Source organism: Salvelinus alpinus, chromosome 2 (genome assembly GCF_045679555.1).
Source record: "Salvelinus alpinus chromosome 2, SLU_Salpinus.1, whole genome shotgun sequence".
Taxonomy (NCBI): domain Eukaryota; kingdom Metazoa; phylum Chordata; class Actinopteri; order Salmoniformes; family Salmonidae; genus Salvelinus; species Salvelinus alpinus.
Window position 1 is genome coordinate 45,984,775 of NC_092087.1, and position 12,771 is coordinate 45,997,545.

Sequence of the window (12,771 nt, forward strand, 5' to 3'; positions counted from 1 at the left end):
ATCGGAAGAATCCCGGAACATATTCCACTATGTGCTAGCAAAACAGTCCTGTAGTTTAGCATCCACTTTTCTGACCACTGTTTTATTGACCGAGTCACTGGTGCTTCCTGCTTTAGTTTTGGCTTGTGAGCAGGAATCCGGAGTATATAATTATGGTCAGATTTCACAAGTGGAGGGCGAGGGAGAGTTTTGTAAGCGTCTCTGTGTGGAGTAAAGGTGGTCTAGAGGTTTTTCCCTCTAGTTGCAGATTTAACATGTTGGTAGAAATGAGGTAAAACAGATTTATGTTTCCCTGCATTAAAGTCCCCGGCCACGAGGAGCGCCACCTCTGGATGAGCGTTTTCCTGTTTGCTTATGTCTGTATACAGCTCATTGAGTGTGGTCTTAGTGCCAGCATCCATATGTGGTGGTAAATAGACAGCTACGAAGAATATAGATGAGAACTCTTTTGGTAGATAGTGTGGTCTACAGCTTCTCATGAGATACTCTACCTCAGACGAGCAAAACCTCGAGACTTCGTTAGATATCGTGCACCAGCTGTTTACAAATATACATAGACCGTGTCTTACCATGTTATTGATGTCGTCATTCAGCCACGACTCGGTGAAACATAAGATATTACAGTTTCTAATGTCCCGCTGGTAGGATATACGTGCTTGTAGTTCGTCCACTTTATTATCCAGCGTTTGTACATTGGCCAAAAGTACCGATGGCAAAGGCAGATTAGCCACTCGTCGCCGAATCCTTACAAGGCACGCTGATCTCCTTCAGCAATATCTCTGTCTTTTTCTCCTGTGAATGACGGGGATGAGGGCCTCGTCTGGTGTCTGGAGTAAATCCCTCTCGTCCGACTCATTAAAGAAAAATGATTCGTCCAGTTCAAGGTGAATAATCCCTGTTCTGATGTCCAGAAGCTCTTTTCAGTCATCAGAGATGGTAGCAGCAACATTACGTAGAAAATAAGTTACAAACAATGCGTAAAAACAAACAAAATAGCACGGTTGGTTAAGAGCCCATAAAACGTCAGCCATCCCCTCCGGCGCAATTATGTAGGGACAGAATGAATGCTAACATAATGAAACAGTAATCATGTTGTTTCATGATCTTCACATCAGATTATTCTGAAAACGTGTCAATATGTTTGTCCTCCTCAGCCTCAACCGTGGAACAATAAAAACAAATATTTCTCTCACTCTTCCGACTCTCTCCATCACCATGTTTCACCATCACCATGTTTCTGCAATTTAATTGAAATAACGAGGAAACAACATTGATTCAACCAGTGTGTGCCCAGTGGGCTTTAATATATGCAAAGCTCTACCGTCATTCTCTCTTCTCTCTGTCCCCCTCTCACAACACACCCCTGGAGCCTGCTGGAGCAATTAAGGACTGCAAAAACACTATCTTTGTGAACACTGCCTTTACTTACGTCCAGAAAAAAGAAAGTATGCATGTTGAAGGGGGTGTGTCGTCTACAAACATTCACTTCCTTCATTCACTTCAGGAAGTTTACTCGAAAGATGAGCGAACCATTCCTTCACCACATTACAACATCTTTGATCTGACAGACATTTACGTGACACCCAGAATGCATTGTATGATGTCAACAAACATGGTGCCACACATAGCTGGCAAATTGTAACGCTCGTCCTCCTCCTCGTCTGAAGAGGAGCATGGATCGGACCAAAACGCAGCGTGGGTTGAATTCATAATGATATTTATTTGTGAAAGACGAACAAACACTTGATAAACTACAAAACAATAAACGACGTTAACAGACCTGAACTTGAGAACATATAACAAGAACGCACGAACAGGAAAGAACGCACGAAACAGGAAGGAAAACACGAACGAACGAAACAGTCCCGTGTGGCACAAACACTGACACAGGAACAATCACCCACCAACAAACAGTGTGAACAGCCTACCTAAATATGGTTCTCAATCAGAGGAAAGGTAAAACACCTGCCCCTGATTGAGAACCATATCAGGCTAGTTAACAACCCTAAACATAGAAACAAATAACATAGACTGCCCACCCCAACTCACGCCCTGACCATACTAAACAAAGACAAAACAAAGGAAATAAGGTCAGGAACGTGACACAAATAGCTTAGCATTAGCTCATTATAATCAGTGCAACCTTCAAAAAAGTATTTTACACACATCATATATGTCCATTACAATCTATGAAATAATTGGAATACATTATTTGTCACCAGTACAACATGTGACTAAAACAGTAAATACATTATGCTCCATACATAAGTCATGCTACAGTAGAAACAACAACACGATATGCAGAAAATAAGGCACTAACTTTGATAGGAACGCACACATGTCCAACGTTATTATTTGTAAGGAAAATAACAATGGAGGCAATGCAAGCAGCAGCAGACAGAAAATGTGACAGTTTGTGCAAGACTGCACAAATGTCTGCATACCTGATGTGTGGATAAAACGGGGAAGGGCTCTCCTCGAAGGGGGAAGTTTGTCCGGCTCAGTAAAGCCTCAAACAAAACACTGAAATGGGCTACTTCTATGTGAAATTATGAGGAGGCAGAACACACCTCAATTCAAACTGTTGTTAGAAAATTAAACTTGTTAGAAAATAATTTGAATTGACAAGTTGAAACATAGCCTATAATTAGCTAGCAGCGTGTGTTAACTGTCATGTTGCATAACAATCACACTGAGTGAGTGCAATCACGTGCATAAAACAACTCACACTGGGCGACCATTAGAGATATTTGGAACTCACATATGAAAAGGTAAAAAAAAAACGTGTGAACTGCTACTAAGTAACAAAAAATATATATATAATAATACACTAAAGATGAGCAAGGCTCTCGTTAAGCTCTAAGACACTAATTGCTATGTTTGGCTACTCAGTTGCTCCTGCTGGTTCTCTCTCCAATCTGGGGACCAAATCGAATCATCCATTAAAGGGTATAAGAGGAACCACTTAATACAAATGAAGAGTCATGGGACATTCAAGATGGCCGCCAGATTGTGGGTAGAAACACATTTCCATATCCTATGTCCCAGGTGTACAGAGAGGATAGGGGTTATATCCAGAAAGAGTGATTCTCCACACAGAACCTTATTAATATATTTATATATTTCTTAATTCCATTATTTTAGATTTGTGTGTATTGTTAGATACTACTGCACTGTTTGAGCTAGGAAGACAAGCATTTCGCTACACTTGTAATATATATATATATTTTAACTAGGCAAGTCAGTTAAAAGAATAAACTCTTATTTACAATGACAGCCCACCGGGGAACAGTATAACCCACTGCCTTGTTCAGGGGTAGAACGACAGATATTTACCTTGTTAGCTCAGGGATTTGATCCAGCAACATTTCGGTTACTAGCCCAACACTCTAACCACTAGGCTACCTGCCGCTGATTAACTATGTGTATGTGACCAATACAATTGGATTTGATTAGATTTTGTTTTGGCTCTGTTTGACAACAGAGGGCTGATGCAGTAAAGAGGCCAGGTTAGTCCAGTGTGGTGCTTACTAATTAAGACACACGTAAGGAGGAGGACTCTCTTTCTCTCTCTGTCTTGCTCTCACTTCTCTCCCTCTTCGTACGTATCCTATCGACACTCTACTTTGCAGCTAGAAAGAGCAAAGGCCTCTGGGAATTCCCTGTTTCCTTGCGATCCCAATTGTTCAAGGCCTACCAACAGACCACTACGTGAAGCAGGAAGAAGGTTGACGGTTGCAATACACAGTCATTTTTCGTAGCTGAAATCCACTACACAAATACACACAAACACCCAAGCCCACACACATGCGGACACACAGACAAAGATACAGGTTTGTTTTACTATCCTTGTGTGGACCAAACAATTGATTCCCATTCAAAATCCTATTTCCCTAGTTGTAACCCTAACCCTTAAGACCAAAATAGCCTTTTCATGGGCGATTTTAGCATGTAAATGTTTTTTGTTTTTTTAGATGCATGCCAGCAATGCCACAACACAACACTAAACAAAACATTAATTGCACTATAATGTTGACAAACAGTGCCCACAAACGTAATTTATGAATCAGCATAAGACATTTTTGAACTCACGGTTGTTGTGATGTGTTTGACCAGGAAAGTGGCACGGCGGTCCTTCGTGGGCAAATTTTGTCATCAAAGAGAAAGATGCCGGATTTACAATTCCAAGTTGAAAAACCGTTCACAATGTACTTTCCCAATTGCAATGCTTGCAGTTAGCCACTGTCACCGATTCCTTACAAACCACTCATTGTTGAATTTGCGATCTCCAAATTGTTTATGTCCAATGGCCGATGAGCACCATAACGTTTTATCTATATTTTCTCTTCATTATTTCTCTTCATATGACAAGAATTAAAAAGGATTTGCCAGTAGACTTGATTCATGAATCATGATGATGACTGCTAGCTAAGATTGTGAAAGTAAGATTTTGACATGATCAGTCCAATCAAAGCTACTGTACATATAACGTGATTTGACGTCATTTCTGTGGCCAATGACCTTGAGCCTTCTTGGAAGGGCACTTCTAATCTAAGTCTATGGCAGGACACAGGAGGGCTCACATTATTGATGTCTCCCCTTACTAAAGGTTGGTGACGTAGTGTCCCATAAGTGACAGAACACTGAGCCAATCACGGTGCAATGCTGAGCCAATCACGGTGCAATGCTCCTATTTTCAGCTGGCCTGCCCCAACACCACAGAAAGCACTGAGGTAGGCTGAAACACCTGTATTTTGGAGCTGCCTGATTTTATGTTACTTTATTAACTCAATGATATATATATATTTTTTACATTGTTTGCAAACTGATATGTGACACGTATTAATGCCAAAATAACATGCAAAACAGGCAAGTCCCCCCCCCAAAAAAAGAAATATCCACCTGCCCTGAATGACAGTGGCCACTGAGCCTTTTCCCTTGTGGGGATCGAAATATCTCCAGTTATTCTCCACTGTGTTCCCTCTTATCCAGAATGTGTTGCCAAGTATATGTTTTTGTACTTCCCCATCTATCATGGCTGGGGGAAGCACTGGTGGTTCCTGAGGAAGGCACGCTACCTTATCGTGGCGCATAACTGGTTTGAGACCGTCATCATCTTCATGATCCTTCTCAATAGCAGGGCGTTGGTAAGAATGTGAAGGCACACACACACTTTTTACTATCCTTGTGGGGACCAAACAATTGATTCCCATTCAAAATCCTATTTTCCCAAAACCCTAACCCTAAACCTAATCTTAACATTAACCCTAACCCCAAATCCCTAACCCCAACCCATAATCCTAACCCTAAACCAAACCCCTTAGTCTAAAATAGCCTTTTTCCTTGGGGGGACTTGCAAAATGTTTCTACTTCCCCACTTATCGTCCTCACAAGGATAGTGAAAATTAGTGTGGGCACTCGGGTGACTGGTTAGGCCAGGAGGATGACTCGGTGATCAGGTGAACCACAGTTAGATTGTTTGGTGGAATGGAATGAAAGGACACTGAGAATTGGATATTCCTTAGTCTCATTCTTGTTAAGTTATTCAGCGTGTGTGTTGGAAATCAGAAGCAAAAACAATAGTATGCCATAATGCAAAAGCCAAATTATCCTAAACATTTTCACATTTCAATAATGGAAAATAAATATTCACACATTTATGAATAACAATAATTTCTATAACCAGATGATAATAACATGAATTCAGAAAATCACTCATTTCAGCACTAATATAAGTTAAATCATTTCAAATATAACAATCAGAATTCATCTGAGTAATTTCATAACTCAGACTGGAAATATCAAGTACTAATTAACAGTCATTAATGAAAGCGCTACTAAAATAGAGCACAGACTCTATGCATCATAGAATACTACAAACTAATTTACCTCCAAAAATGACAAAGGGAAATGTGGTCCGGGGGCTGCATTTAAGATTATAAACAAACGTGAGTCAACTTAAACAATCACCCGCATCAAGGAAAACAGTCAAACCAAAATACATGTCTAATTCCTCACATTATGTCTTGGACGCACACAGAGGAATCTAAAGGATTAGGTTGCTGGAGAAAATGGCAGAGATCAAACAACAGTGACGGTAGAGTATAATGCCAGCCTTTCCTGGCAGACTTTTTAACTCCCAGAGGCACTAGCAGTTCTTAAAGTGTCAGTACACCATTTTGGCCTTTACAGCACAGACTCCGCTGAGCCTTTTGTACAGCCACCTCGGAATTGGGTACAATTCTTTAACCCATGAAGGCTCAGCTCATATACTGTCCCCTTTGTTCTCCATCTCTAGTAGAGGAACCAGTTGAGCAACAGGACTTATGTAGGTGCAGTCCTGAACCTTGACTTCCAATGTCTTGACTCGACCATCCACTCCAGGTATGGTCTTGGTCACTTACCCAACAGGCAACAAGGCACAAGGTGATTGAGGGTCAACCACCATGACTACTTGTCCAACATTCATGTTTTCCACTTCACCCTGCCGTTTCCCACATTGTTGCAGGCCCAGCAGGTAGTCCCTGATAAAACTGGCCCATAAATGATCAGCCAGGATCTGGCTATGGCGCCAACTGCATCTGCAGATAAGGTTATTGTTGGCGAACATGGCCTGGGGGAAAGAAGAGTCTTGCCGCTCCATCAGGAGAATGTTAGGGGCGATAGGATCCGGGTCTGCGGCATCTGCAGAGATGGAGCCCAGGATCTTGGAGTTCAGCATCCCGTCCACTTCAATTAATACAGTGCGAAATACGCTTCAGATACTGTTCGGCTCCCCAGGACCACCCAGAGAGTGGTTTTGATGGACTTGCTGCATAAATGAAGAGCATTAGGGGTGTTAAACTTGAAAACCGCCTGATGGTCAGCCAGCAGTTACTTGAGAGAAGGCTCCATAGCTCGGTATGTACCCTGCAGCTCAACATCTCCTCTCTGAAATTCGTCCTCCTGTCTGACAGAACCTAAAATGGTTTTCCTTGGCAGGAAATGAAGCAATGGAGTGACATGAGGAATGCATCAGTGTCAAGTAAATCCAGGCGGACACATCGAGTGGTAAGACATTTGAAAATTATGCCCCAATGCTTTTCCACTCGGATGCCTATCTTGATGGAGAAAGGGTCAAAGCGATCCACATCCGTGGACCAGAAAGGTGGCTTGAACAAGCGTAGGCGAGCAGAGGGCAAATCTGCAATTTTGAAAACCTTTTGACTTCTCACCATTTGTGGCAGTCTGTGCAGGAGAACTGATGCTTCGGAATGTCCCATTGGCTCCTCAACACCCAATAATTTCACCTCATCTCACCCTAGATCCTCTCCGGGCCAGGGTGTAGTAGGGTTTCAACACAACACTTAATGATGAGCTTGGTGAGAGGATGGTTGGCATCCAGAACTATAATGTGGATTGTGCCAAGTCCTAAGTCCTATGATCAGGCCTAGATTCTGGTCAAACATTGGAGAGAGGGCATGGAGACGAGTGCTCTTCGGTATCCTCTTAACTTCTTTCGGACAGGGGGGCAGTATTGAGTAGCTTGGATAAAAAGGTGCCCAGAGTAAACTGCCTGCTACTCAGTCCTAAAAGCTAGAATATGCATATAATAGTAGATTTGGATAGATACTCTGAAGTCTCTAAAACAGTTTGAATGATGTCTGTGAGTATAACAGAACTCAAATGGCAGGCAAAAACCTGAGAAAAAAATCCAACCAGGAAGTGGGAAATCTGAGGTTTGTAGTTTTTCCACTCTTTGCCTATCCAAGATACAGTGGAAATGGGGTCATATTGCACTTCCTAAGGCTTCCACTAGATGTAAAAAGTCTTTAGAACCTTATTTGATGCTTCTACTGTGAAGGAGGGGGGAATGGGAGCTGAATGAGTCAGAGGTCTGCCAGAGTGGCATGAGCTGGTCATGCGTGCTCACGTGAGAGTTAGCTGCGTTCCATCGCATTTCTACAGACAAAGGAATTCTCCGGTTGAAACATTATTGAAGATTTATGTTAAAAACATCCTAAAGATTGATTCTATACTTCGTTTGACATGTTTCTACGAACTGTAATATGACTTTTCGTCAGAAATTTTGCCTGGATTTGACGGCGCGTCATGAGTTTGGATTGTGTACTTAACATGCAAACAAAAAGGAGGTATTTGGACATAAATGATGGACTTTATCGAACAAATCAAACATTTATTGTGGAACTGGGATTCCTGGGAGTGCATTCTGATGAAGATCATCAAAGGTAAGTGAATATTTATAATGCTATTTCTGACTTTGTTGACTCCACAACATGGCGGACATCTGTATGGCTTGATTTGTTGTCTGAGCGCTGTACTCAGATTATTGCATAGTGTGCTTTTTCGGTAAAGCTTTTTTGAAATCTGACACAGCGGTTGAATTAAGGAGAAGTGGATCTAAAATTCCATGCATAACACTTGTATCTTTTAACAATGTTTATTATGAGTATTTCTGTATATTGATGTGGCTCTCTGCAAAATCAACGGATGTTTTGGAACTACTGAACGTAACTCGCCAATGTAAACTAAGAGTTTTGGATATAAATATGAACATGAAGTCCTATGAGTGTCATCTGAAGAAGATCATCAAAGGTTAGTGATTAATTTTATCTCTGCTTTTTTGACTCCTCTCTTTGGCTGGAAAAATGGCTGTGTTTTTCTGTGACTAGGTACTGACCTAACATAATCGTTTGGTGTGCTTTCGTCATGAAGTCTTTTTGAAGTCGGACACTGTGGCTGGATTTATAAGAAGTTTATCTTTAAAATGGTGTGAAATACTTGTATGTTTGAGGAATTTTAATTATGGGATTTCTGTTGTTTTGAATTTGGCGCCCTGCACTTTCACTGGCTGTTGTTGAGGTGGGACACTACCTTCCCGAATATCCCAGAGAGGTTAACTTCTCTGGGGTATAGCGTCCTACTTGGCCAAAAGCCAGTAAAAATGCAGAGCGCCAAATTCTAATAAATTACTATAAAAATCCAACTTTCATGAAATCACACATGAAAGACACCAAATTAAAGGTACACTTGTTGTGAATCCAGCCAACATGTCCAATTTCAAAAAGGATTTACAGCAAAAGCACACCAAACTATTATGTTAGGTCAGTACATAGCCACAGAAAAACACAGACATTTTTCCAGCTAAAGAGAGGAGTAACAAGAAGCAGAAATAGAGATAAAATGAATCACTAACCTTTGATGATCTTCATCAGATGACACTCATAGGACTTCATGTTACACAATGCATGTATGTTTTGTTCGGGAAAATTCATATTTATATCCAAAAATCTGAGTTTAGATTAGAATAAATTACTATAAAAATCAAACTTTCATTAAATCACACAAGAAAGATACCAAATTAAAGCTACACTGGTTGTGAATCCAGCCAACATGTCAAAATTCAAATAGGCTTTTCGGCGAAAGCAAACGATGCTATTATCTGAGTTAGCACCATAGTAAACAAAGAGAGATAAGCATATTTCAACCCTGCAGGCGCAACACAAAACGCAGAAATAAAAATATAATTCATGCCTTACCTTTGACGAGCTTCTGTTGTTGGCACTCCAATATGTCCCATAAACATCACAAATGGTCCTTTTGTTCGATTAATTCCGTTGATATATATCCAAAATGTCCATTTATTCGGCGCGTTTGATCCAGAAATACACCGGTTCCAACTCGTGAAACGTGACTACAAAATATCTCAAAAGTTACCTGTAAACTTTGCCAAAACATTTCAAACTACTTTTGTAATCCAACTTTAGGTATTTTTTAACGTAAATAATCGATAAAATTGAAGACGGGATGATCTGTGTTCAATACAGGATTAAAACATTCTGTAGCTAGCTTTCTGGTCATGCGCCTCTAACAAACAGTACACAACAAGTGACCCTGATTCAAAATGGCCGTACTTCTTCATTACACAAAGGAAAAACCCTCAACCAATTTCTAAAGACTGTTGACATCCAGTGGAAGCGGTAGGAACTGCAAGAAGGTCAATTAGAAATCTGTATTCCCAATGAAAATCAATTGAAAAGAGAGTGACCTCAAAAAAATGAATGGTTTGTCCTCGGGGTTTCGCCTGCTAAATAAGTTCTGTTATACTCACAGACATGATTAAAACAGTTTTAGAAAATTCAGAGTGTTTTCTATCCAGATGTACTAACAATATGCATATCTTATCTTCTGGGGATGAGTAGCTGGCAGTTGAATTTGGGTATGCTTTTCATCCAAACGTGAAAATGCTGCCCCCTATCCTAGAGAAGTTAATGATCAACTGAGTGGTTGCAGCCAGCAGGTCTTGGAGCGTTAGATAATGAGAGGGGTCTGAGAGTGTTCCACTTCGCCCTATGGAGACAATGTAACGCTGTAAATTGGGCAGATTTCTTCTGTGCATTAATCTCTGCCTGTTGATGAAGAGGAACAGGAGGTATTGGCATGTGTCTGGCACTGTCTCCTATCTTAACTTATAGAACATATTCTGGGCGTTCTGCCAGATGGTCCTTAGGAGGGGGTCATGTCACCCCCCTTATATCTTTACCAGGCATAGGCAGGAAGCAATGATTATTTATGACACTAAGACAAGATGAACATTATCAAGGCCGTCTCTTCACAATATATAATTTTACATCACATTCCATCCTCTTATCAATTGTGTGATAAAAATCATTACATTTTTAGGTAAGCATTAGATTTTAGCTTCTATATCAAATACATCTATATCAAAATACATCACAATAAATAACTTCAATCAGACCCCCTCTCACCCACATCCACGCCCTGTTGTAAATCAAGGAGAGAAGATTCAGGTCTCCCTCTCCAATGTTCACCAGAAGTAATGTGCCTTTGTTTTGAAGACTTTTCCAGACGAAACACTAACATGTACTAAAGCCAACTACTAGAACAATGATTCTAACATAGAATGTGGGGAATGGTCAGAGGTGATCTAAAGAACACAAATTACATTTCAGTTGTTATTTTGTGATGTCATTAACCTCTTTGGGCTAGGGGGCAGTATTCGGAAGTTCGGATGACTGACGTGCCCAAAGTAAACTGCCTGTTACTCAAGCCCAGAAGTTAGGGTATGCATATAATTGGTAGCATTGGATGGAAAACACTCTGAAGTTTCTAAAACTGTTAAAATAATGTCTGTGAGTATAACAGAACTGATATGGCAGGCAAAAACCCGAGGAGAATCCAACCGGAATTTAGTTTTTTTAGGTCACAGGCCATTTCAATGCTTGTCTATGGGATATTCAAAGGAATTCCTCCCAGATTGCAGTTCCTATGGCTTCCACTAGATGTCAACAGTCTTTAGAAAGGGTTTCAGGCTTGATTTTTGAAAAATGAGCAAGTAGTTGTAGTTTTTCAAGGTGTCTCTCATTAGGACTTTAGTCTTGTGACGCGCGTGAATGAGGGCGCGCACTTCGTTATTTATCTCCGGTATTGAACATACTACATGATTCATTCACTCATTATTAAGTATGTAGTATACAGTATGTTAGTATGGGTATTCGAACACAGCTATGGTCTTCATGTGTTTAAAGCCATTCCATTAGCTCTGTTCAAGACATTATTATGAGCCGTCCTCCCCTCAGCAGCCTCCACTGGCTCCTAGCAATGGCTGAGGCCTTCTCCACTCCGGAAGGGATTGTGCCTGTTCCTGGCGGTGTAGGTGCGCCCCTGTACCGGGTTGAGGGTGAAAAGGTGAAGAAGATGACAATTGGGAGGACCGTGGTGTATTTCTCTGATGGGAATCTGGCACAGAATGAGAGGGTTCTGTCACTAATTGGACTGGCAGGTATGGCACGTGCTTCATTCACCTGAAAGCCAAGAAACTGTGTGTCAGGATGTGAGTTTGGCACCTGCTGTGGGGTAGACGCAGGTGTGATAGAGGGAATAGGAGTAGCGGCCATATCACTGTCTTGCCCATTCTATCTTTTGTTCAGGTAAAGCTGCATGTGACTGTTCATCCATCTGCTTACAGATATCATGAGCTTCCTTTTCATCCTCAATCTGATGCTGTATCTCTTCCAAATCCATCCATTTTATCTTCTCCTTTAAAGCTGCTGTCTGAGAGTCACCGAGGGCCACTGAATGCTGCCGGCTGGCAACGCTCTCAGAGGTGCCACTACAATATGTGGAATCAGATGTGGAGCTCCCACTCTTGAAGTGTCTGGATTTGGACTTGGAGCCCTGACCTGAGTGTCTAGATCCTGAGTGTTCTGTGGAACTGGACCTAAAGGAGATCGGCCTTGAGCTTGGGACTACTCCTTGTGGTGTGGTATTGGCCTGTGTTACCAGTGGCTACGCTTCAATGGAATTGGTTAAAGGACTAATTGACTGGGGTTGGACAAGGGCAAGGGAACTCGCCTTCCATTGACCCTGTGCAGGCTCCCACATAACCTGTCCTGAGATGTGAGCCGCTGTCACATCCACTTGTCCTTGTGTGTCCTCCTCAAACGTTCCCGAGAGGTGGGTTAGAGATCAGCAGTCAGCGGATATACTGCCTCATATCCATAGCCTGGGATGTCTAGGCCTCTGCCAGCTCTTGGCAATGTTGCAAAAAAATTATTTGGTAAGGGGGAGGAAGGCGTTTCCCACGTTGGAGCCTTGATAGTCCTCCTGGAATGGACATATCCTTGGGTCTAGCCCCCAGGGAATGGGTAGATTTGTCCTCGAGTTGGTATTGTGGCTATGTTTCCATTCCACCATCTGCTATATTATCTTCCTCCTTCTGGTTCGAAGGACCATTGAAAATGAGTGTGG